The 22,108-nt window shown below is 44.6% G+C and overlaps 4 non-coding genes across 4 annotated transcripts; all 4 read right to left on the bottom strand.

Annotated features, from left to right (window-relative positions):
- Window positions 1-7,011: 7,011 nt before the first annotated feature.
- Window positions 7,012-7,082, bottom strand: trnag-gcc (transfer RNA glycine (anticodon GCC)). The gene has a single exon. It is a non-coding gene; the product is annotated as a tRNA-Gly (tRNA).
- A 4,240-nt stretch (window positions 7,083-11,322) lies between these two features.
- Window positions 11,323-11,404, bottom strand: trnas-gcu (transfer RNA serine (anticodon GCU)). Its single transcript has one exon. It is a non-coding gene; the product is annotated as a tRNA-Ser (tRNA).
- Window positions 11,405-14,681: 3,277 nt separating this feature from the next.
- trnat-ugu (transfer RNA threonine (anticodon UGU)) lies at window positions 14,682-14,755 on the bottom strand. The gene has a single exon. It is a non-coding gene; the product is annotated as a tRNA-Thr (tRNA).
- Window positions 14,756-20,014: 5,259 nt separating this feature from the next.
- trnag-ccc (transfer RNA glycine (anticodon CCC)) lies at window positions 20,015-20,085 on the bottom strand. Its single transcript has one exon. It is a non-coding gene; the product is annotated as a tRNA-Gly (tRNA).
- Window positions 20,086-22,108: the final 2,023 nt, after the last annotated feature.

Here is a 22,108-nt window from a genome sequence, read left to right as displayed (position 1 = left end):
CAAACCCCGAGTGCGGCCCCAGACCCGAATATAAAACAGTGAACATTATCCCCCCCTCACTACCCGCCGGTTTCCGGTTTCTCCCGTTTCGCTCCGGACCAACTCTCAACAAAAGGACGCGGCCCCGCGCCTGCGCGGTGTGAACTGGGAACTCTCAGGGAGCGTCTGTAAATGAAGGAGAAATTGTGATGGTCAGGGAGCGTCTGTAAATGAAGGAGAAATGGTGATCGGTGAGGGAGCGTCCGTAAATGAAGGAGAAATGGTGATCGGTCAGGGAGTGTCTGTAAATGAAGTAGAAATGGTGATCGGTCAGGGAGCGTCTGTAAATGAAGGAGGAATTGTGATCTGTCAGGGAGCGTCTGTAAATGAAGGAGAAATTGTGATCTGTCAGGGAGCGTCTAAAAATGAAGGAGAAATAGTGATCGGTCAGGGAGCGTCTGTAAATGAAGGAGAAATGCTGATCCGTCAGGGAGTGTCTATAAATGAAGGAGAAATGATGGTGGGTCAGGGAGCGTCCGTAAATGAAGGAGAAATGGTGATCGGTCAAGGAGCGTCTGTAAATGAAGGAGAAATTGTGATCGGTCAGGGAGCGTCTAAAAATGAAGGAGAAATAGTGATCGGTCAGGGAGTGTCTGTAAATGAAGGAGAAATGTTGATCGGTCAGGGAGCGTCTGTAAATGAGTGAATAATAATGATCTCTGCACCTTGAGTCATCCAAGGATCTCGAGCTTTGGAGGCCGTTCCTTTCCTCCTCGTTGGAATCTTTCTGCTCTGTACTCAAACCAACTCCTCCTTCAAGGCCTCCCATTGTTCAATTACTGTTTTGTTGTCAATTTTTGATTCCAATCCACCTGGACAAGATCCCTTTTTAACTCACTGGAATTAGCCGTCCTCCAGTTACGAATTTTCACATTTGACTGTCCCTTGTCCTTTTCCATAACTGTTCTAAACCCAATGAGATTATGATCACTGCTGCCCCACTGAAACATGATCCACCTGCCCCACTTCATTCTCCACACCGAGCCCACTGCTGTACTCACGCTCACTCTCTCACGCTCACTCTCTCACGCTCACTCTCTCACGCTCACTCTCTCACGCTCACTCTCTCACGCTCACTCTCTCACCCTTTCACTCATGGTTTAGCACCACTGAAAGATGATGCGATGGGTTTGGATTTCAGCACAGGGAGGAGGGAGAGTGTGTGGGATGGGGATTTATAGCTTTGAGGAACAAGAGAGGAAAGAATGTTCCATAGAAACTAGAATTGTCTGTTCTCAATTTGTTTCCTGTACTTACAGTGATAACTTTTGTAAATCCCTTTTACAGGGTATTTGAAGGGGTGGATTTGCAGACAGGAAACTCAAACCAAAGACCACGTCAAGATCTGACAGAGTCACTCGATTAATCAGGACCTGAATATCATTGGCCTTTGAATGTGGAAGGAGAAATGTTTGTCTGTTCTGTTTTTGGGAAAAGATTTGAAACATCATTGTGAGTGGAAAAGCACCGAGACACACACACCCGAGTGAGAGTGTTCCAGTGCACTGACTGTGGAAAGAGCTTTAACCAGTTCCAAAGCCTGAAAAAACATTGCACCATTCAAAGCAGGGAGACACCGTACACGTGTTCTGTGTGTGGACGAGGCTTCAACTGATCGTCCAACCTGGAGAGACACAAGGACACCCGGACCACGGAGAAACCGTGGAAATGTGGGGACTGTGGGAAGGGATTCAATTACCCGTCACAGCTGGAAATTCATCGACGCAGTCACACTGGGGAGAGGCCGTTCACCTGCTCCGTGTGTCAGAAGGGATTCACTGAGTCATCCCACCTGCTGACACACCAACGAGTTCACTCTGATGAGAGACCTTTTACATGCTCTGACTGTGGGAAGAGCTTTAAAAGCAGCAATATACTTCTGAGCCATCAGCACAGTGACACTGGGGAGAGGCCGTTCATCTGCTCTGTGTGTAAGAAGAGATTTACTCGTTCATCCACCCTGCTGAGACACCAGCGAATTCACACTGGGGAGAGGCCATTCTCCTGTTCCGTGTGTAAGAAGAGATTCACTCAGTCATCCAACCTGCTGAAACACCAGCGAGTTCACACTGGGGAGAGGCCATTCTCCTGCTCAGTGTGTAAGAAGAGATTCACTCAGTCATCCACCCTGCTGATACACCAGCGAGTTCACACTGGGGAGAGGCCGTTCTCCTGCTCTGTGTGTGGGAAGAGATTCACTCAGTCATCCAACCTGCTGACACACCAGCGAGTTCACACTGATGAGAAACCTTTTAAATGTTCTGACTGTGAGAAGAGATATAAAATCAAAAGGAATCTGCTGACACACCAACGTACTCACACTGGGGAGAGACTTTTTAAATGTTCTGACTGTGAGAAGGGCTTTAAAAGCACAAATGATCTGCTGAAACACCAACACACTCACACTGGGGAGAGACTGTTCACCTGCTCCGTGTGTGGGAAGGGATTCACTCAGTCATCACACGTGCTGAGACACCAGCGAGTTCACATATGACTGCAGCGGTTGGATTCTGCTGTTAATCCCATCCAGGACTGAACCATGTTCATTCTGACAGTTCGGGTTTGTTTCTGCTGATGTTAATAACCCCTATAACTGGGCTGGAGTTTAATATTCTGGATATCTATTAAATAAATTAGCTTTGTTTTAAACACTTTATTGTTGATTTTGGTCTTTCCCACCTGAGTGTTTAGCATCACCTGGCTGGATCCCAGAAAGGACAATCTGGGGGGAGGATCGTCCGGTGAGAACAGAACTTCAGCCTGGACACAGTCCTTCAGGGCCACACTGAGAGGGGCAAACGGCACTTTGGTCTTTCTCATCTCTCTTCACTGACAGTAAAGTCGCCGTGCGGGTTTATCTTGCGTGTAAGAAATGTGTCCCAGCCGCTCTCTTTCACGGTTCCGATCTCCTAGGCACGGAACAGAAGGGTCCTTTCCAATGGAGTCAAGAAGGACAATGGTGAATGCTGGAAAAGTGCTGTCAAATCAGAGATTGGTGTAAAACTCTGATCGATTCGTGACTGGAAGTGAAACGGCAGGTTTAAGTCTCCAGTCTAAAAATAACTGGTATTTATTCTATGAAGATTTAAATTGTTTGTGTGACAGTCCTGAGTCCACCAATTAAGGCAGGCGAAAATAAACCCATTTAAAATCAGTGGGTTAAAGCGTGCAATAAAATAGCAGAAGAGTTAATTCATAGGAGCCTGTTAACTGCTGGTACAATTATACAACAGGCATTTGATCTGTCGGCAAAGAAGGACCTGCAGTGTGTTTCCAGAATTCCCTGTTTTATTGATGTCTTTGTGTTAGACACCAGGATAATGAAAGATACACGACCCTGACCATTCACGGGGTGGGGGCGATCCCGTCAGTTACTCTGGGATCACCCCCGCTGCGGACCTCCACCACTGACCCTGCTGAAGGTTGTAGGCTCAGGGAGTGGGGCCTCCAGGAGTGGACTGTGAGAAAGCTCGATTTCGGTATCTTGACAAATATATGCCGAGGAACCAGAGGAATCCTTACTAAGGAACCGTCTGGGGTTTTACCTCTCAGTGTGGGTCTAGCGGTGAATGATTCCTGACTCCCCGAACTGTCTTACATTTAACCCAGGTTTGATCAGGATGAATTCAGTTTACAGGAGAATTGGGACAAATATCACCCACAATCAAGGGAGACAAAAGCAGCCATTAGAGAAGCTAAGAGATCTTTGAAAAGAATTTGGTGCACAATTGTAATAATAGTAAAAGCTTTTCCAGCTGCGGCAGGAGTCAGAAGACCATGAAAGATGGTTTAGGGCCACAGAAAGGCAGTTCAGGGCTGATTCCCAGGCTATGGCAGAGCTGTTAAATGACTATTTCTCATCAGCCTACACTCCTGTGGATGATGCTCAGATTCCAGCTGTGGGATGTGCTGTCGACAATCGCATCATAAATTTTAAAATAGAAAGGGATGTGATCTTGGATAAAATATGAAATCTCAAAATGGTTTGTGCTCCAGGTTCAGATGATATTCACCCCCGGGTGTTTAAAGAGATGGGACGGGTGCTCTGTGAGCCCCTTGCCTGTATCATCAATAGCTCAATAGAGTCAGGGATTGTCCCCTGAGATTGGAAGGTAGCTCACGTAGTTCCCATTTTCATTAACGGGGACAAATCAGAGCCGGGGAATGACAGGCCCATCAGTGTGACCTCGATCCGACGGAAGATGCTTGAAGGGATCCTAAGAGATGCTGTTTATGATCACGGGGAAAAAGAAGGAGCCATTCGAGATACTCAACACGGCTTCCGGGAAAGAAGGTCGTGTCACACAAACTTGCTTGAGTTTTTTGAAGAAGTTACCGGATTAGTGGATGAGGGTAATCCGGTTCACATTGTCTATCTCAGGGGTGCGAAACTCATTTTCTATGGTGGGCCTGATCCGATATCCTGGCACTTGGCCTGGGCCACATTCAACAAAAGTTGTAAACTAGAACTAGATGAAGATGAACTATATTGGTGCTTACTTGCACTTAGATTTAATTTACTGCTACTGCTGCTCCAGATACCTGGCACCTCTTAGCTTGAACCATTGCATCAACATTTGGAGTAAATGACTGGGCTGAGGCCTGTCTTGGATAAAAACATGAGGACCACTTGTCATTACAGTACTTTGTGCCCCAAACACTAACCGTGGAAGTGAATTTCACAGTCTCACAACTCTCTACGTAAAGAAGTTGCTCTTGATCACTGCTCTATAACAGATAGCAGGGGTTAAGGGTCGCTACTCAGACTGTATAAGGTGGAATGAGGTGTTCCACAAGGGTCGGTTCTGGGACATTGTTCATAATTTACGTAAATAATTTGGACTCGGGAATCGGAAGTACAATTTTAAAATTTACGGATGACACCAGATTAGCGGGGCGGGGGGCTATGGGTGGGTGGGGTATAGATAATATTGATGAAGCTTGCGACCAATTACAAGAAAACATTAATAAACTTGCAAAATGGGTGTATAATTAGCAAATGAATCTAAATGCAGATGAGGGTTAAGTGGAGCATTTTGGTTGCAAGAACAAGGAGGCCGCATGATACTTGGACAATAAGAGTCTAAATGTCCTTGGTTCCAAAGAAAACAACCCCAGCCTATCCAATCTTTCATCATAGCTAAAATTCTCAACTCCTGGCAACGTCGTCGTAAATCTCCTCTGTACCCTCTCTGGAGCAATCACATCTTTCCTGTAATGTGGTGACCAGAACTGTATGCAGTACTCGAGCTGTGGCCTTACTAGTGTTTTATGTAGTTGTAACATAACCTCCCTGCTATTATATCTTATGCCTAGGCTAATAAAGGAAAGTATCCCGAATGTCTTCTTAACCACCTTATCTACCTGTCCTGCTACCTTCAGTGATCTGTGGACATGCACTCCAAGGTCCCGCTGTTCGTCTCCACCTCTCAGTATCCTCTCAAGCAATGTTGTTTCAGAGCAACTAATTCTGGAACGTCTCACTTGATAATACAAGTCGTAAGTCAAAACCAATTTGGTAAAGGGAGACTAATATTGGTGACTGGAAATAGTTAGTGTACAACTTGATATTGCTGCACACCGGAATAGAAAACGGGATTGGATGGACAGAAGAGGTCTGACAGGATGGCCGAGCAGTTGTCGGAGGCAGTGAACGTTTACACTGGCTGCACAGTGAGAGCGGTGCGTTGGCCTCGGGATATGATTCTCGCTTCGGGGGTTTTATTGATTGATATGCGAGAGGTCCTGGGTTCAAATCGCGGACGAGCCCTGCTGTCTCGCTGCTTTTAATGAAAAGTCTCCAATTGGATTCTGACATCTTTCCAGTGTTGCTGTTGGTGGAATTGAATTACATCCAGGGCATGTTTGAGCTCCAGAGGACAGAGTTCGGAAGTTTCCATGTCACAACACAAGTGAAGTAAATAAAATGTCTCAAGATGATGAGGAGATTGAAGCTGACTGTGAATTTATCTCAATTCAGACGGTCTCATTGATATTGGATGATGGGATAGAGAGCCACATATCCAAGTTTGCTGATGACACCAAGATGGGCAGCATTGTCAGCAGAGTAGATAGAGGCATAAAATTACAGAGAGACAGTAATATAATAAATGAATGGGCAAAACTGTGGCAAATGGATTTGAATTGACGCAAGTGTGAGGTCATCCACTTTGGACCTAAAAAGGATAGATCAGAATACGTTCTAAATGGAGAAAAACTCGAAACTGTGGAGTTCCAAAAGGACATAGGGTCCATGTATATAGATCATTAATTATCATGGACAGGTACAGAAAATAATCGAAAAGGCTAATGGAATGCTGGCCTTTATATCTAGAGGACTAGACGACAAGGGGATAGACATTATGCTACAGCTATACAAACCTCTTGTTAGACCACACCTGAAGTACTGTGTTCAGTTCTGAGCACCGCATCTTAGGAAGGATATATTGGCCGTGAATGGAGTGCAGCGTCGATTTACTGGAATGATACCTGGACTCCAAGGGTTAAATTACGAGGAGAGATTACACAAACTGGGGCTATATTCCCCGAAATTTAGTAGATTAAGGGCTGATTTGATCGAAGTTTTCAAGATATTAATGAGAACTGATGGGGTTGATGGAGAGAAACCATTTCCGCTGGTTGGGGAGTCCAGGATGGGGGGACACGGCCGAAACATTCGAGTCAGGACTTTCAGGATTGAAGTTAGGAAATTCTTCTATCAGCAAAAGGAGGTGGAAGTTTGAAAATCTTTTTCGCAAACGGCAGTTGATGCGAGCTCAATTGTTGATTTTAAAGCTGAGATTGAAATTATTTTGTTCACCAAAGGTATTAAGAGATATGCGGCTAAGGCCCATATATGGAGTTACGTCACAGATCAGCCATGATCTCATTGAATTGTGGAACAGGCTCGAGGTGCCCAAATGACCCACTCCTGTTCCTGAGTTCCGCATGGTCCAGAATGCAAAAACTTGCTGCATTGGCCGGGAATCGAACCCGGGTCTCCCGCGTGGCAGGCGAGAATTCTACCCCTGAACCACCAATGCTCATAAAGGATGCCTTGCTTGTTTCCATTTGAAATGATCTCTGAACGAACATGCCGTTTGCTGTTGGGATGGCCGAGTGATTGAAGCGTTGGTCTCAAAATTCCAAAGGTGTTTTTCTCCCTCGATTTGAATTCTGCTCGCAGCGTCACTGTTTAAAGATCTCTTCAATGCTGAAATAGAAAAATTGGAGTTAGTTGACCGCATTTATTTCTCGCTCAGCATGACAGATATTTCAGCGTGGCCGGTGCTTTTGATTGGGTGCCCAAACTTCTCTTGAAAGATTTCAAGACCCGAGAAGAAACTCTCCCAATCTGTAACTTAAATTCTGCTAGTTTACAAGACCTGACATTTATACTCTTTATTTTCTTTTCGTGCATCTCTCTATCTCCCCCTGTCTCTGACTCTTGTCTCTCTGTGTTGTCCCCGATGTAATTCTGAGGCTTCCTTGAACAGCGAAGGCTGATCTAAACTGCAAAACCAGCAGAGAAGGGTAAAGAATAAAAAGATTGAGGCGGTTGGACAAGTAAAGGTGGAACCCAGCTGATAAATTCGGAGCTATTGTACCCACATTTATGTCTCTTCGCCCTCATAGTGAATGGAAATAGATACCACCATCACACGAGATGACACCACCCACCAGGTGCATGGTTCATACTCCTGTGACTCAGCCAACGTTGTCTACCTCATACGTTGCAGGAAAGGATGCCCCAGAGCATGGTACATTGGCGAGACCATGCAGACGCTGCGACAACGGATGAACGGACACCGCGCAACAATCGCCAAACAGGAGGGTTCCCTCCCAGTCGGGGAACACTTCAGCAGTCATGGACATTCATCCACCGACCTTCGGGTAAGCGTACTCCAAGGCGGCCTTCGAGACACACGACAACGCAAAATTGTCGAGCAGAAATTGATAGCCAAGTTCCGCACCCATGAGGACGGCCTCAACCGGGATCTTGGGTTCATGTCACGCTACACGTTACCCCACCAGCGAACAAATGTTATCTGTTTTTAATATAATGGGTCATTTGCTGGCTCTCTCTGCCTTCCGGATGTTTCTGCCTCTCTCTGTGTTTTTTTTTTCTCTGTTTTTTTTCCCTGTTTGTTTTTTTGTTGAATGTGTATTCGGAGGTTCTGCAGGTAACACCTCTCTGTCTGAACACGGTGATTGCCTTGGCAACGGGCAGTTGCAGGGGCAGTCTGTAAACACCATGTTTTATTGTTCAATATGTATAAATGCGTAGGCTTCAAGGAGATCTTGAAACATTTGCCTGAGGAAGGAGAAAATCTCCGAAAGCTTGTGAATTTAAAATAAAATTGCTGGACTATAACTTGGTGTTGTAAAATTGTTTACAATTGTCAACCCCAGTCCATCACCGGCATCTCCACATCATAGTGAATGGAAGCAGCAATTTGAGTGAAATATACTTATGGTAGAGTGTAAACTATGACGGTGCCGAGACAGATGACAATGTCGTTTCGGAGCAATTCGTTCTGTAAATTGTTACTTGAAAATACAAGTCGTACATTCAAAACAAATTTGATAAAGAGAGGCTAATATTGTCGATGTGAAATAATTCGTGTACAACCTGATGTTGCTCTACATCGTACATCGTACAAGAAAGCGAGATTGGAGGGACAGGGCGTTCTGAAAGGATGGTGGATCGGCTTCAAGGCAGCGAAATTTTACAGTGGCTGCACGGCTCTGTTGCCAGTTGGTCTTTGGGTCTGATTCTCGCTCAGGGAGTTTCACTGGTTCAAGTGCCGGATCAGCCCCGTTGTGTCCCCATTTTTGGTCAAAAATCACCAATTGGCTTCTCACAGCTTTTCAGCGGTTTTGACTTATCTCCAGCAGAGAATGTTTGAGCGCCAGAGGACAGAATGCAGAGGGTTTGTCCACGCAACACACTGAGGCGAAATGAAGACAAGTTTTCTCGAAGTTGTACTGACTGAAGCCGGCAAATTAATTGATCCCAACTCAGGCGATCTCACAGGTACAGAATACAAAAGGTAAAGGATGCTGAATTCGACTGGAACCAAATCCCTGATTTCCCACCGGCAGGCGAAGATACTAACACTGAAATACTAATGCACACACAACTGCAGGCTGCACGTGTAGCGTTGGGTACATTTCCAGAACATGCAGTCTGGCAGAGTTCCCGTGATAACCCTACGCAGTCTGCTCCACTGCCGTGCAGTTCCTGTGGGTTACGTAAGGAGTGGGTCAAACATAGCCGTGTAATTCACTGGGGGTTTGAAACCAGCGCACATCGCCACTGTGAAATGCTCAAATAAATAAGAGCTGTAGTTACCAGGCCGTGTTTACTCCCTCAGAGCATAAAGGATAATCCAGCCCATTGTTCACCTAAAAGATTTCACGACATGAGACTGGATTTATTTTAACCTGTACTTTAAATTCTGCTCAATCACAGAATTTGGAGATTTATACTTTTTTTCTTTGCATGCATCTCTCTATCTCTGTCTGTGTTACTTCTTTCTCTCTGTTTCCCCTGATGGACTTATCAGGCTTCCTTGAACGGCCAGGTCTGGAAACCCGGGATGGGACAAGGCTGTCGGATCTTCAGTCCAGTTGCTTTATTTCGACGGGATGAGCTTTGCTATTTTTCGTCTCCGCTTTCGGAAAATATAAACCCAGATGGAAATTCCCCTCCTCGGGTCCCGTCACCTCCCGGTAATGGAAATGAACCCGATCTATCACTCGGTCTTAATATCTGTATTCTCATTGCTTAAGAATAAAATTACGGGGCTACAGCTAGTCTCATTTTAGAAATTAACACATAATAGACTTATTCGGAAACGTGGGATTAAAGGGCAGGTGATAACCTGGGCACATAATTGGCTAAAGGGAAGGAGGCAGAGAGTAGTGGTGAACGGATGTTTTTCTGACTGGAGAGAAATATGCAGTGTGATCCCCCAGGGGTCGGTATTAGGACTATTGCTTTTCTTGTTTTTATAAATGACTTGGATGTGGGAATAGGGAGTACGATTTCGAAGTTTGCGGATGATACAAAACTTGGCAACGTAGCAAATAGTGAGGAAGATAGTAGCAGATTTCAGGAGGACATGGACAGACGAGTGAAACGGGAAGTCACGTGACAGATTTAACGCAGATCAGTTTGAAGTGATGCACTTTTGGAAGAAGAACAATTTATGGCTGGTTGCAAGAGCAGAGCGATCTGGGGGAGCAGATTCACAAAACAGGGCAAGTAGATAAGGCGGTTAAGCAAGCGAATGGGGTACTCCGCTTTGTAAATAGGACATTGAATATAGAAAGAAGGAAGTCATACTAAACCATTACAAATCATTGGTTAGGCTGAGCTGGAATATATTGTACGGTTCTGGGCACCACACTTTAGAATGAAAAGGCATTGAAGAGGATTCAGAGCAGGTTGACCTGGATAATACCAGGGTTGAGGAACTTCAGTTATGTGGAGAGATTGGAGAAGCTGGAATTATTCCACTTACAGCGGAGAAGGTTAAGGAGTGAATCTAATGGATGTATTCAAAGTAATGAGGGGTTTTGAAAGATCAAGTAGGTAGGAATTGCTTCCTCTGGCAAGTGGGTCAGTAACCAGAGGTCATAGATTTAAAATAATTGGCAAAAGAACTAGAGGGGAGTTGAGGAGAATTTTAACCGTGAAATTCGGCTTTTCTATTCCCTTATGAATATCGCAGATTATAATGTCCAGGCGGGTTGGGACTGAATGCGGAGATTGGAATGGAAGCTCATCAGAATGAATTTGGTCTCATCAGTTTTTGTTATTTTTCCTGCCAGTTGCCCGAAGCAGGCGGTGAACCTTCTTCTCGAGAGAGGATCGTCATTTCAGTTCAGAAGGAAAAAGGTATCAAGAAAATCGGGTGACACAGACACGGAATGATCCGAGACTGACAGCAATTCCCATTTAAACTGACACAGACACGGAATGATCCGGGACTTACAGCACATCCCTTTTAAACAGACACAGACACGGAATGATCCGGACATAAATCATCATTATGGTACATAAGTTTTTCTTACGTTGACCATAAGATTTGCTCCTTTTACAATGACTCCGCTTTTCTCTTTGATACTTCGCGACCTTTCTCATTTCAACACGTTCGTGGAAGGAACTTTTGCTGATTTCAGCAAACAACGCAAAAACCTCTGCCCGCCGTTTCGAGAAGGATAGGACTTTAACCAGGCCTGCTGAATGAGGGAAAGAAGACTTAAACACAATAACGACGAGGGTGGGATTCGAACCCACGCGTGCAGAGCACAATGGATTAGCAGTCCATCGCCTTAACCTCTCGGCCACCTCGTCACATGAGGAAACCTGCGAAATCCCTTTTATTCAAAATGAAAATACTGGTTATGTTGCCAATCTGAAATAAAAACAGTAAATGTGGATATCCTCAGCAGGTCAGGCAGAATCTTTCGACATAGAAACAGAGTTGACGTTTCAGGTCGATGACCATCACATGAGTATTACATCACACTCCTGACTTGCGCCTTGCAGATCGTAGAACAGCTTTGGAGAGTCACGAGGTGAGTCACTCACCGCAGAACATCCAGCCTCTGACCTGCTCTGACAGCCACAGTATCGATGTGGCTGGCCCAGTTAGGTTTCTGGTCAATGGTGATCCTCAGGATGTTACTCGGGGGGATTCGGCGATGGTAATGCCTTGGTAATGGTAATCTCCCACAGAAGAGATTTACTGAAAGATTCCAGGGATGAGGGTCTTTAGTTACATGGATAGATTGGAGAAGCTGAGGTTGTTCTCCTTCGAACAGAGAAGGTTGCGAGGAGATTTGATAGAAGTATTCAAAATCATGAAGAGAGCAGATAGAGAGAAACTGATCCCGTTGGCGGAAGGGTCAAGGACCAGAGCACATAGATCTCAGGTCTTTGGCAAAAGAACCAAAGTTGAAGGAAAAACATTTTTTACACAGCGAGTGGTTATGATGTGGAATGCACCGCCCGAGGGGGTCTTGGAGGCAGATTCATTCATGGCCTTCAAAAGGGAACTGGATAAGTATTTGAAAGGAAAAAAATACAGGGCTCCAGGGAAAGGGCGGGGGAGTGGGTATTGCTGAATTGCTCTTGCAGAGAGCCGGCAAGGACGCAATGTGCCGAATGGCCTCTTTCCGTGCTGTAACATTTCTATGCTTCTATTCTATTTGTAGGAGGCGATGCAAAACGACCGGAGCGTGACGTCAATCGACCTGCTCATGTCCAATCCCTGATAATGAATCGTAGTGTGAGGGAAAGAAGAAATTCATAATTATGGTACTTATTTTTTATCTTATGCTGACCACTAGAGATACTCGGTTTCCCAGGGGGCCATTGTGCACTTTGATTGATAATTCACCGAGATCACACCTTACACTCCCAACACCCCCGTGCAAGAAACAGTTCAGGTGCTAATTTGACTTTGCTCATTTGAGCAAACAGATGTTCGCCAGCAATGCGGAAAGGCACTTCTTAGAAAAGAAGGACTTTTGGTGAAGAGACCAAACTGAACAGCGCCAGCAAATTCTTACAGCGGTAGAATTCGAACCCTTGCAAATCAGAGATCAAATCTTACATTTTCGAAAACTAAGCCACTGTCCCACATGGAAATCGATTCGTTGCGGTTGAAAGATGTCATAGAGCTGAAACGTTACCTCTGGCTCTTTCTCCACAGGCGCTGCCTGACCTGCTGAGTGTTTTCAGCATTTTCTGGTTTCATTTTTGTGATTTCACAATGGCTGTTTTCCTGAAAACACCCAATTTGACTCAAGGACAAAGCTCGCACTTTACTTTCCCCGCGCGCTTTAAAGTCTGTCGTTTCGGAACAAAATCCCCTCCGCGCCGGACAATCAAAGGATCTTTCACTCACGGCCAACCTCCTGTAATCGACTCTTTTTCGCCATTGCCGCTCTTTGCATTTCTCCTCATTCCTTTTCAATCATACATTTCCACAGACCTGTTAAAATCAAGTGGAACATTTCCGATCTTCCTGCACCGCCCAGATTGCCAAAAGTGCACATTTCAGCCGGCATTCGCAGCGATGTCGCGCCGTCCGTCTCTCCCACACATCAACTATTCGGGGAAAAGCGCCAACGACCATGGAAACAAAACCCAGTTCTTCAGTTCACATCCCCCGTGTCACAAGATACCCCATGGAAATTTCAGGGAAAAGTATGCCGCTGTCCTTCCGAATGCCAGCCCTGCTTTCTTCGTGCTTGTCTCTGGAGCAGTCTCGCAGTTGGAAATGTTTCAAGGCACAAATGAACATTGGTGTGAACGGGACATGTGCCCCCGAGAAACAGCGGTCGATGTAGAGCAAACTTAAAGACATAAGAATGTGAAAGTGAATGTTAGAGTCGGTAAGGCCGCAGGAAAGTCTCAATGAAATGGACCATGATTTTGGAAGGAAAAAAACCTGGAAGAAGCGGCGGGTCTGAATTATGGATCTTTCAGCAGAGACACATGAGAGAACAAAGACAGGACACAGACAAAGGTGCTAGAGTCAGAAAGAAAAAGCACGAATTAAGAGGAATGAAAAGAGAGTGAAAGAAAGGATGGGATAGAAGGCGATGAAAGAAAGAAAGAAAGAAAGAAAGACGGGAGAAAGAAAGACAACCGTGCAATACTCACCCGGCAAACGGGCGCTGATCCCAATCGGCTGCACTTTGCCCCACTGACCCTCGTCCCATTCACAACATCCTACAATATACTGTCAATGCTGTGCAGTGAAACAGAGAATTTAAAGATATAAAGACACTCACACCGTCCTACAATACACGTTCAATACCTGTGCAGTGAGACAGCGAGTTTCAAGGTATAGAGACACTCACACACCGTCCTACGATACATTTTCAATACATGTGCAGTGAGACAGCGAGTTTAAAGGTATAGAGACACTCACCTTTTTGTTCAAAAGTAGCACATCCCAGGAATAAGAGAGAGCGTGGGTCAGTTTACCTCTCCTGATGCAGCTGAGGCTTGTCAGTCAAGAGTACCCTCCTCCCAGTATTGGCTGTGGAGGAAGTGCAGTGTAGATTTAATGGAATACCTTCAGCCTGACCGAGGTTAGGCTGACTGGCCAGTAATTATTCGATCTACACCTTTCTCCCTTTTTAAACAACGGTACATCTTTAGCAGTCCTCCAATCCTCCGGCATCACATCTGTAACCAGAGATGATTGGAAAATGATGGTCAGAGCATCCGTTATTTCCTTTCTTGCTTCTATTAACAACCTGGGATATATTTCATCCGGGCCTGGGGATTCAGGTGGAATGATTTGGGGATTTTCTATTTTCTGTTTGCAAAAGTTTGCACCGCTGGTCAAGATCACAAGTCTTGGTCAAAATTAGGACCACTTCCGGATTTAAACCTCAAATCGTGAATTATGCCACAACCCCAACGAGCCAAGAAACAAATAAATTAACGTGTTACGGACACATTCTATGAGAGGTCTGTCTGCACAATGAAAGGGCGTTTTTGATCAGTCATTCTGATATCCGTTTCCTCCTGAAACTTGAACAAATACAAATTCCACACTCTTATTTTGTCGTTTAATTCCACAAATTAGGTGAAAATAATAAATTACGGAAGGCACTGTTGGGAGTTGAACCCAGGATCTCCTGTTTACAAGACAAATGCTTTAACCAACTAAGCCACAGCGCCACTTGATACCATTGCTGGCCCACCTCCTCTCACTAATATCTATCAGTGACACGTTACTGTCTGTTTGGGGTTCAGACCGTTTTATCTTTGTCTCTTTCGCTTGTCCGTTTACCTGTGCATCCCAATTTCGCCTGCATTTCTCTCTGTGTTTAACTTTATGTATCCCTCAGTGCGTTGATACACGGATGATTATGTGTGCTTGTGTTTGTTACATTAAATAAATTAGGGGTTCAGACAATTCTCGCTCTGACATTGGACAACTATTGACCCAAACTTTACAGCGAAGTGTTGTTTATTATGGTGCCGAAACTAAAAAATCGTAAGAGGTCCAAAAAGGGAAAAGGAGATAAACTTGTGAGGGAAAATATTGACAACAATCAAGGTTTTTACACGTATATTAAGAGAAAGAAGGGTGACTAAGAGTAACGTGGGCCCCTTAAAGACAGATGGAGTTGATATTGTAATTGAAAATCAGGAAATGCCAGAGTTGCTAAATATTTACTTTTCATCAGTCTTCACAGAAATGAATGGGGCTAACATACCAGAGACACGAGGAAAACTGAAAATAAATCAAGGGGATTCGTATAAGTAAAATAATGGTAATGGAGATAATAATGAGACGAAAGATAGACAAATCTCCAGGACCTGATGGTTACCATCCCAGGGGACTAAGAGGAACAGGCGAGGAAATGGTACATGTTTTAGTCATGATCGTTCAAAAGTCTCTTGATTCAGGAATTGTTCCTTTGATTGAAACATTGTCAATCTCACTCCATTATTTAGGATGGGTAGGAGAGATAAAGTTAGAAATTAAAGACCCATTAGTCCGAAGTCTGTTGTGGGGGAGTTACCAGTATCTGTTATTAGGGAAATAATGACTGAACACTTGGATAAATATGAAGTCATCAGCGAGAGCCAGCATGGATTTGTAAAGGGTAAGTCAAGTCTAACAAAACTAGTTGAACTTTTTGAAGGTGTAACTAACGTGGTAGATAATGGAGTTTCCTTGGGTGTTATATAATATTCACTTCCAGATGCATTCGATAAGGTACCACATAAGAAGCTGTGAACAACAATGAGAGTGCGTAGAATTTAAGGCAACCTAATGAAATGGGTTCGGAGTTGGTTGGAAGGTGGGAGACAGAGACCCAAAATAATAAGGTATGTACTCAAATTGTCAGGATGTGATCAGTGCTGGGGCATTAGCTTTTGACTATATGTATAAATAACGTAGGTGAAGGCATAGGAAGCCGTATCGCAACGTTTGTCGCTAACATCAAATTAGATATCACAGTGAGTAGCGTTTCTGGGTGTATAAGGTTGTGGTGCAATCGGTCAGCCTGCGGTAATTCGAAGGACTCTAGAAATACGCAGGTTATGAATTCGAGTCGCACCTTGGATAGACAAACCTTCCAATCCGAGCATTTTGACCGGAGTTCAAGGTGCAACTGGCATGTTCCATAAGGCATCTACTTCTCAGTGTTCCTATGTAGGCACTTGTGGGTACTTGAGTTCCTCTGGCCGACCGTCTTGCAATAGCAGGTGCGAGTTTACTTGTTTATAAGGGAAGAGGGGGCGATTAGCGACAGCTGATAAAGCAAAGCGGCCGACACGAGGTCCTTAAATCTAAAGAGCCAAACATACAATTCTTCTTTTCGTTGAGTGGATATTCGTCGATTGGAAGTTTCGTGTGAGGAAAATTTGGAAGGGAAATCTGCTGCTTGGTTTCACTGTGTAACCGGTGAAACTATTCAGTTTACAGATGTTAATGCGCTGAAAGGTCGAGAGGTTATTTCCAACTCCCGTGTGGGACAAGTTCAGCTTTTGAGCCACTATATAAAGTGTTATTTTAATTGGTGCTAACGATTGACAAGACATTTGGCACAAACAAACAGAATTGTAAACTCACGAGTTCGCTCTCCACGTTTCTTACATCATGTTCAACAGAAACAAGGAATCCCCTCAACACGTCACTGAGAATTTTCAAAAAGGGATCCTCATCATGGTTCGACGTCAACGAGGGATAATTCATGGTACAGGAATCTGCATAATGGAAACTTTTCTAATCGCGAGTCCGGGTAGCTCAATCGGAAGAACATCGGACTTTAAAAACCGATAATGATCTGAAGGTTCAAAGTCTGGTTCAGGCTGTAAATTTTGAAACAGCTGGCAAGTTCTGTCTTTGCAGCGGAGCAACAACTGCGGGACAGACGGTGCCTGCGATGTGCTGTCAAAGCTTCGGTGGTATCCTGTTTCCCAGGGATGGACAGAAATGCGCTTTCTTCGGCGGCATTCGCTTCTTTCCGCCAGCAACGTGTGATTGGAGAGAGCGGGGCCGGTCAGGCGGCCTGAATGTTGTTGCTGTCGTGGCCTCACTCAATCCGGGAGCTGGGGAACATCGAAATCTAAAAACTGATGGATGCAATGCTGTTTCGAACTGCAGTTATTAACCGAGGCAGCGCTGCAGGATTCTATAATGATCTCTCACAAATCAACTGAAAACAGTCGCAATGTGCAGCTTTGAGAGGGGCTTTCTGCACCGTTAGGGCAGGAAACGGGAGTGAGGGAGAGACACTGTCGGTAACTCTGTAATGCTTGAGTTTGTGTAGAACTGTACAGAGCTTCGATGAGGTGTTGTGTTTTTTTCATATTTAACTACAGAGTGAATTCTTGCTTCATTTATATTCACTAATTGTTGGTGGATAACGTTTTCAAAATGTTTCCGCTCGGTTTCGAACCGGAGTTATTTAGTGTGTTCGGCGTGCGTGATAATTACTGCACGACGAAAAGTTCACTGTGTAAATGCATATTGGCATAACTCAGATGATAGCTGCCGTCTACAAATGCTCTCAGTGCGAGAGCCGGGTCAGATTCCCGTTCAGGGAATTAAGTTTTACAAAATAGTTTATTGTATTAATTTCGCAAAGCTCATTAAACTCTGTAAAAAAGACGAATACTCGTTCTAATCGCCATTAATCAACCAGCAACATTGTGTTTCAGACTGAAGGAAATCCTAACATTTTTTTAATCATTCATGGGATGTCAGCGTCGGTGGAAAGGCCAGCACTTATTGCCCAATCCTAATTGCCCTTGAGAAGATGGAGGTGATCCGTCTTCTTGAACCGCTGCAGTCCGTGTGGTGAAGGTTCTCCCACGGTGCTGCAATGTAGGGAGTTCCAGGATTTTGACCCAGTGACGATGAAGGAACGGCGATATATTTCCAAGTAACGATGGTGTGTGACTTGGAGGGGCCGTGCAGGTTGCGGTGTTCATATGTGCCTTCTGCCCTTGTCCTTCCAGGTGGTAGAGGTCGCGGGTTTGGGAGGTGCATCTTGTGGATGGTACACACTGCAGCCACGGTGCGCTGGTGGTGGAGGGAATGAATGTTTAAGGTGGTGGATGATGTGCCAATCAAGTGGGCTGCTTTTTCCTGGGTTGTGTCGAGCCTCCTGAGTGTTGTTGGAGCTGCACACATCCAGGCAAGTGGAGAGTATTCCATCACACTCCTGACTTATGCCTTGTAGATGTTAGAAAGGTTTCGGGGAGTCACGAGTCTCCAGTGCAATCACAGCTTTCATGTAATGTGATGACCAGAACTGCACGCAGTACTCAAGTTGTGGCCTAACTAATGTTATATACAGTTCTAGCATAATCTCACTGCTATTGCAGTCTATGCCTCGTCTAATTAAGGAAAGTATCCTGTATGCCTTTTAACCACCTTATCTACCTGTCCATCTACCTTCAACGATCTGTGGACATGCACTCCAAGGTCCCTGTGTTGATCCACACCTCTCAGTATCCTCCCAAGCAAGGTAGTTTCAGAGCAACTAATTCTGAAACGTCTTACTTGATAATACAGGTCGCACAGTCAAAACCATTTGGAAAAGGGAGACTAATATTAGTGACTGAAAATAGTTAGTGCACAAGTTGATATTGCTGTACACCAGAATAGAAAACGAGATGGGATGGACAGAAACGGTCTGAAAGATGGCTGATCGGCTGTGAGAGGCAGCGGACATTTATACTGGCTGCACGGTCCCGGGTTCGAATCCACGACGACCCTGACAACCGCAAGGCTTTTTGTGAAAAGTCACCAATTGGCTTCTGATACCTTTTCAGTGTTGCTGTTGGTCGAATTGAATTATATATAAAGCATTTTTAAGATCAAGAGGTGAGAGTGCGGAACTTTCCAAGGCGAAACACATGTGAAGTAAATAAACGTCTCAAGCTGATGAGGAGATTGAAGCTCGATGTGAATTTACCTTCAGGCGGCCTCATTGATATTAGATGACAGGATAGAAGGCCACATATCCAAATCAGCCGATAACACCAAGATGGGCAACATTGTAGGCAGTGCAGATGGATGAACAATATTACTGAGAGACATTAATATAATAAATGAATGGGCAAAACTGTGACAAATGGATTTCAATTTAGTCCAGCGTGAGATCATCCACTTTGGACCTAAATAGGATATTTCGGAATACTTTCTAAATGATGAAATGCTCGACGCTGTGGAGGTCCAAAGGGACTTAGCGGTCCAGCTACATAGTCATTAGAATGTCATGGACAGGTGCAGAAAATAATCAAAAGTTTAATGTAATGCTGGCCTTTATATTCAGAGGAATAGAATACTAGAGAATAGACATTATGCTACAGCTATTCAAATATCTGGTGAGACCACACTTGTAGGACTGTGTTCAGTTCTGGACACCGCACCTGCGGAAGGATAAATTGGCTGTGGAGGGAGTGCAGTGTCGATTTACTACAATGATACCTGGACTCCAAGGGTTAAATTCCGACGAGAGATTACACAAACGAGGTTTGTATACCCTGGAATTTGTTCGGTTAAGGGCTGATTTCATCGAAGTTTTCAAGATATTAAGAGGAATTGTTGGGGTAGATAGAGAGAATCTATTTCTGCTCGTTGGGTGCCTGGGACGAGGGGACATAGCATCGACATTCGAGTCAGGACTTTCAGGAGTGAAGTTGGGAAACACTTCCACAAGCAAAGGGAGGGAGAAGTTTGGAGCTCTCTTTCGCAAATAGCAGTTGATGCGAGCTTAATTGTTAATTTTAAACCTGAGATTGATCGGTTTTTGTGAACCAGAGGAATTAAGGTTTCTGATGCTCAGGCGGTTATATGGATGTTGGTCACAGATCAGCCATAATCTCATTGAATTGCAGAACACTCTCGAGGGGTGAAAAGGCGGAATCCAGTTCCCAAGTTGCTCATTGGTGCAGAATGCAAAGCGATCCTACATTGGCCGGGAATCGAACCCGAGTACCTCGCGTGGGAGGCGAGAATTCTACCACTGAACCACCAATGCTGGTACATCTACTATCTGCAAATGTCCACTTACGTCTCTTCGCTCTCATAGTGAATGAAAGCAGCAATTTGAGTGAAGTTTCCTTGTGGTCGAGTGTTTTTTGTGACGACACCGAGACAGACGACAATGTCGTTTCAGAGTAATTCATTCTGTAAAGTGTCACTTGATAATACAAGTCGTACATTCAAAACAAATTTGATAAAGAGAGACTAATATTCTTGATTTGAAATAATTGGTGCAGAACCTGATATTGCTCTGCATCGTACATGGCACAAGAAGCGAGATTGGATGGACAGAGCGCTCTGAAAGGATGGCGGATCGGGTATATGGGAGTGGAATTTTACCCTGGCTGAACGTCTCCGTTGCCTTTGGTTCTGATTCTCACTCAGGGAGATTCACTGGTTCAAACCTGATGAGCCCCGTTGTGTCCCCATTTTTAATCCAAAGTCACCAATTGGTTTCTCACATCTTTTCAGCGGAGCAGAAGGCAGGCTTGACTGAACTCCAGCAGAGCATGTTTGAGCACCAGAGGACAGAATGCAGAGTGTTTGTCCACGTAATACACGTAGACGAAATGAAGATAATCTTTCAAGAAGTTTTACAGATTGAAGCCGGCACGTGAATTTATCACAATTCAGGCGATCTCATGTGTGCAGAATGAAAAGGTAAAGGATGCTGCATTGGCCTGGAACCAAACCCCTGTTTTCCCACCGGCAGACGAGGGTTCCACCACTGAACCGCTAATGTACACACAGCTGCAGGTTGCACGTGTAGCGTTGGACATATGTCTTGAATATACAGTCTGCAAAGCTCCTGGGCAGCCTGTTTCACAGCCGCGCGGTACCTGTGGGTTAACGAGCGAATTATGCAAGGCGTGGACTTTGAAATTCACCTGGGCGTTCAAAACCAACTCACACTCATAGTGCGAAATGCTCAAATAAATATGACCTGTAATTTCCAGGCAGTGCTTCTCTCAGAGATAAAGAGATAATCCAGCCAAATGTTTACCTATAAGATTTCACGATATGGGGTTTAATTTAAGCTGCACCTTAAATTCAGCTTAATCACCGAATGTGGAGATTTATGCTATTATTTTCTTTCCGTGCTTCTCTCTACCTCTGTCTGCATTTCTTCTCTCTCTCTCTGTTTTCCCCTGATGGACTTATCAGGCTTCCTTGAACGGCTAGGTCCGGATGGAACATGGCTGTCGGATCTTCAGTCAAATGTTGTATTTCGACGGGATGATCTTTGCGATGTTCCGTCTCCGTTTTCGGAAAACGGAGACGGAACATCTGAAGGCCCAGATGGGCCTTCCCCTCCTCAGGTCCCGTCACCTCCGGGTAATGGGAATGCACCTGATCTATCACTCGGCCTTAATATCTGTATTCTCATTGCTTAAGAATAAGATAACGGGGTTACAGCTATTCTCAGGTCACATTTTAGAAATTAATACGTAACAGATTTATTCGAAAACTAGAAGCACGTGGGGTTAAAGGACCAGTGGTAATGCGGGCACGTAATTGGCTAAGGGATAGGAGGCAGAGAGTGGTGGTGAACGGATGTTTTTCTGACTGGAGGGAAACATGCAGTGGGATCCCCCAGGGGTCGGTACCAGGACTATTGCTTTTCTTGTTATATATAAATGACTTGGATGTGGGAATAGGGAGTACAGTTTCGAAGTTTGCGGATATTGCAAAAGTTGAAAAAGTTGTAAATAGTGAGGAAGATAGTAGCAGATTTCAGGAGGACATGGACAGAATGGTGAAATGGGCAGTCACGTGACAGATTTAATGCAGATCAGTGTGAAGTGATGCACTTTTGGAAGAAGAACATGGAGAGTTAGTATAATCTAAATGGAACAATTTATGCAAGAGCAGAGGAACCTGGAGGTGCATATTCACAAAACACGGCAAGTTGTTAAGGCGGTTTAGAAAGCATAAGGGATACTTTGCTTTGTAAATAGGGGCATTGAATACAAAAAAAGGAAGTCATACTAATCCTTACAAATCAGTGGTTAGGCCTC

Source organism: Heptranchias perlo, chromosome 20 (genome assembly GCF_035084215.1).
Source record: "Heptranchias perlo isolate sHepPer1 chromosome 20, sHepPer1.hap1, whole genome shotgun sequence".
NCBI classification, from domain to species: Eukaryota; Metazoa; Chordata; class Chondrichthyes; order Hexanchiformes; family Hexanchidae; genus Heptranchias; species Heptranchias perlo.
Note: the sequence above shows the minus strand (reverse complement) of the source record. Positions and strands in the feature narration are given on the sequence as shown.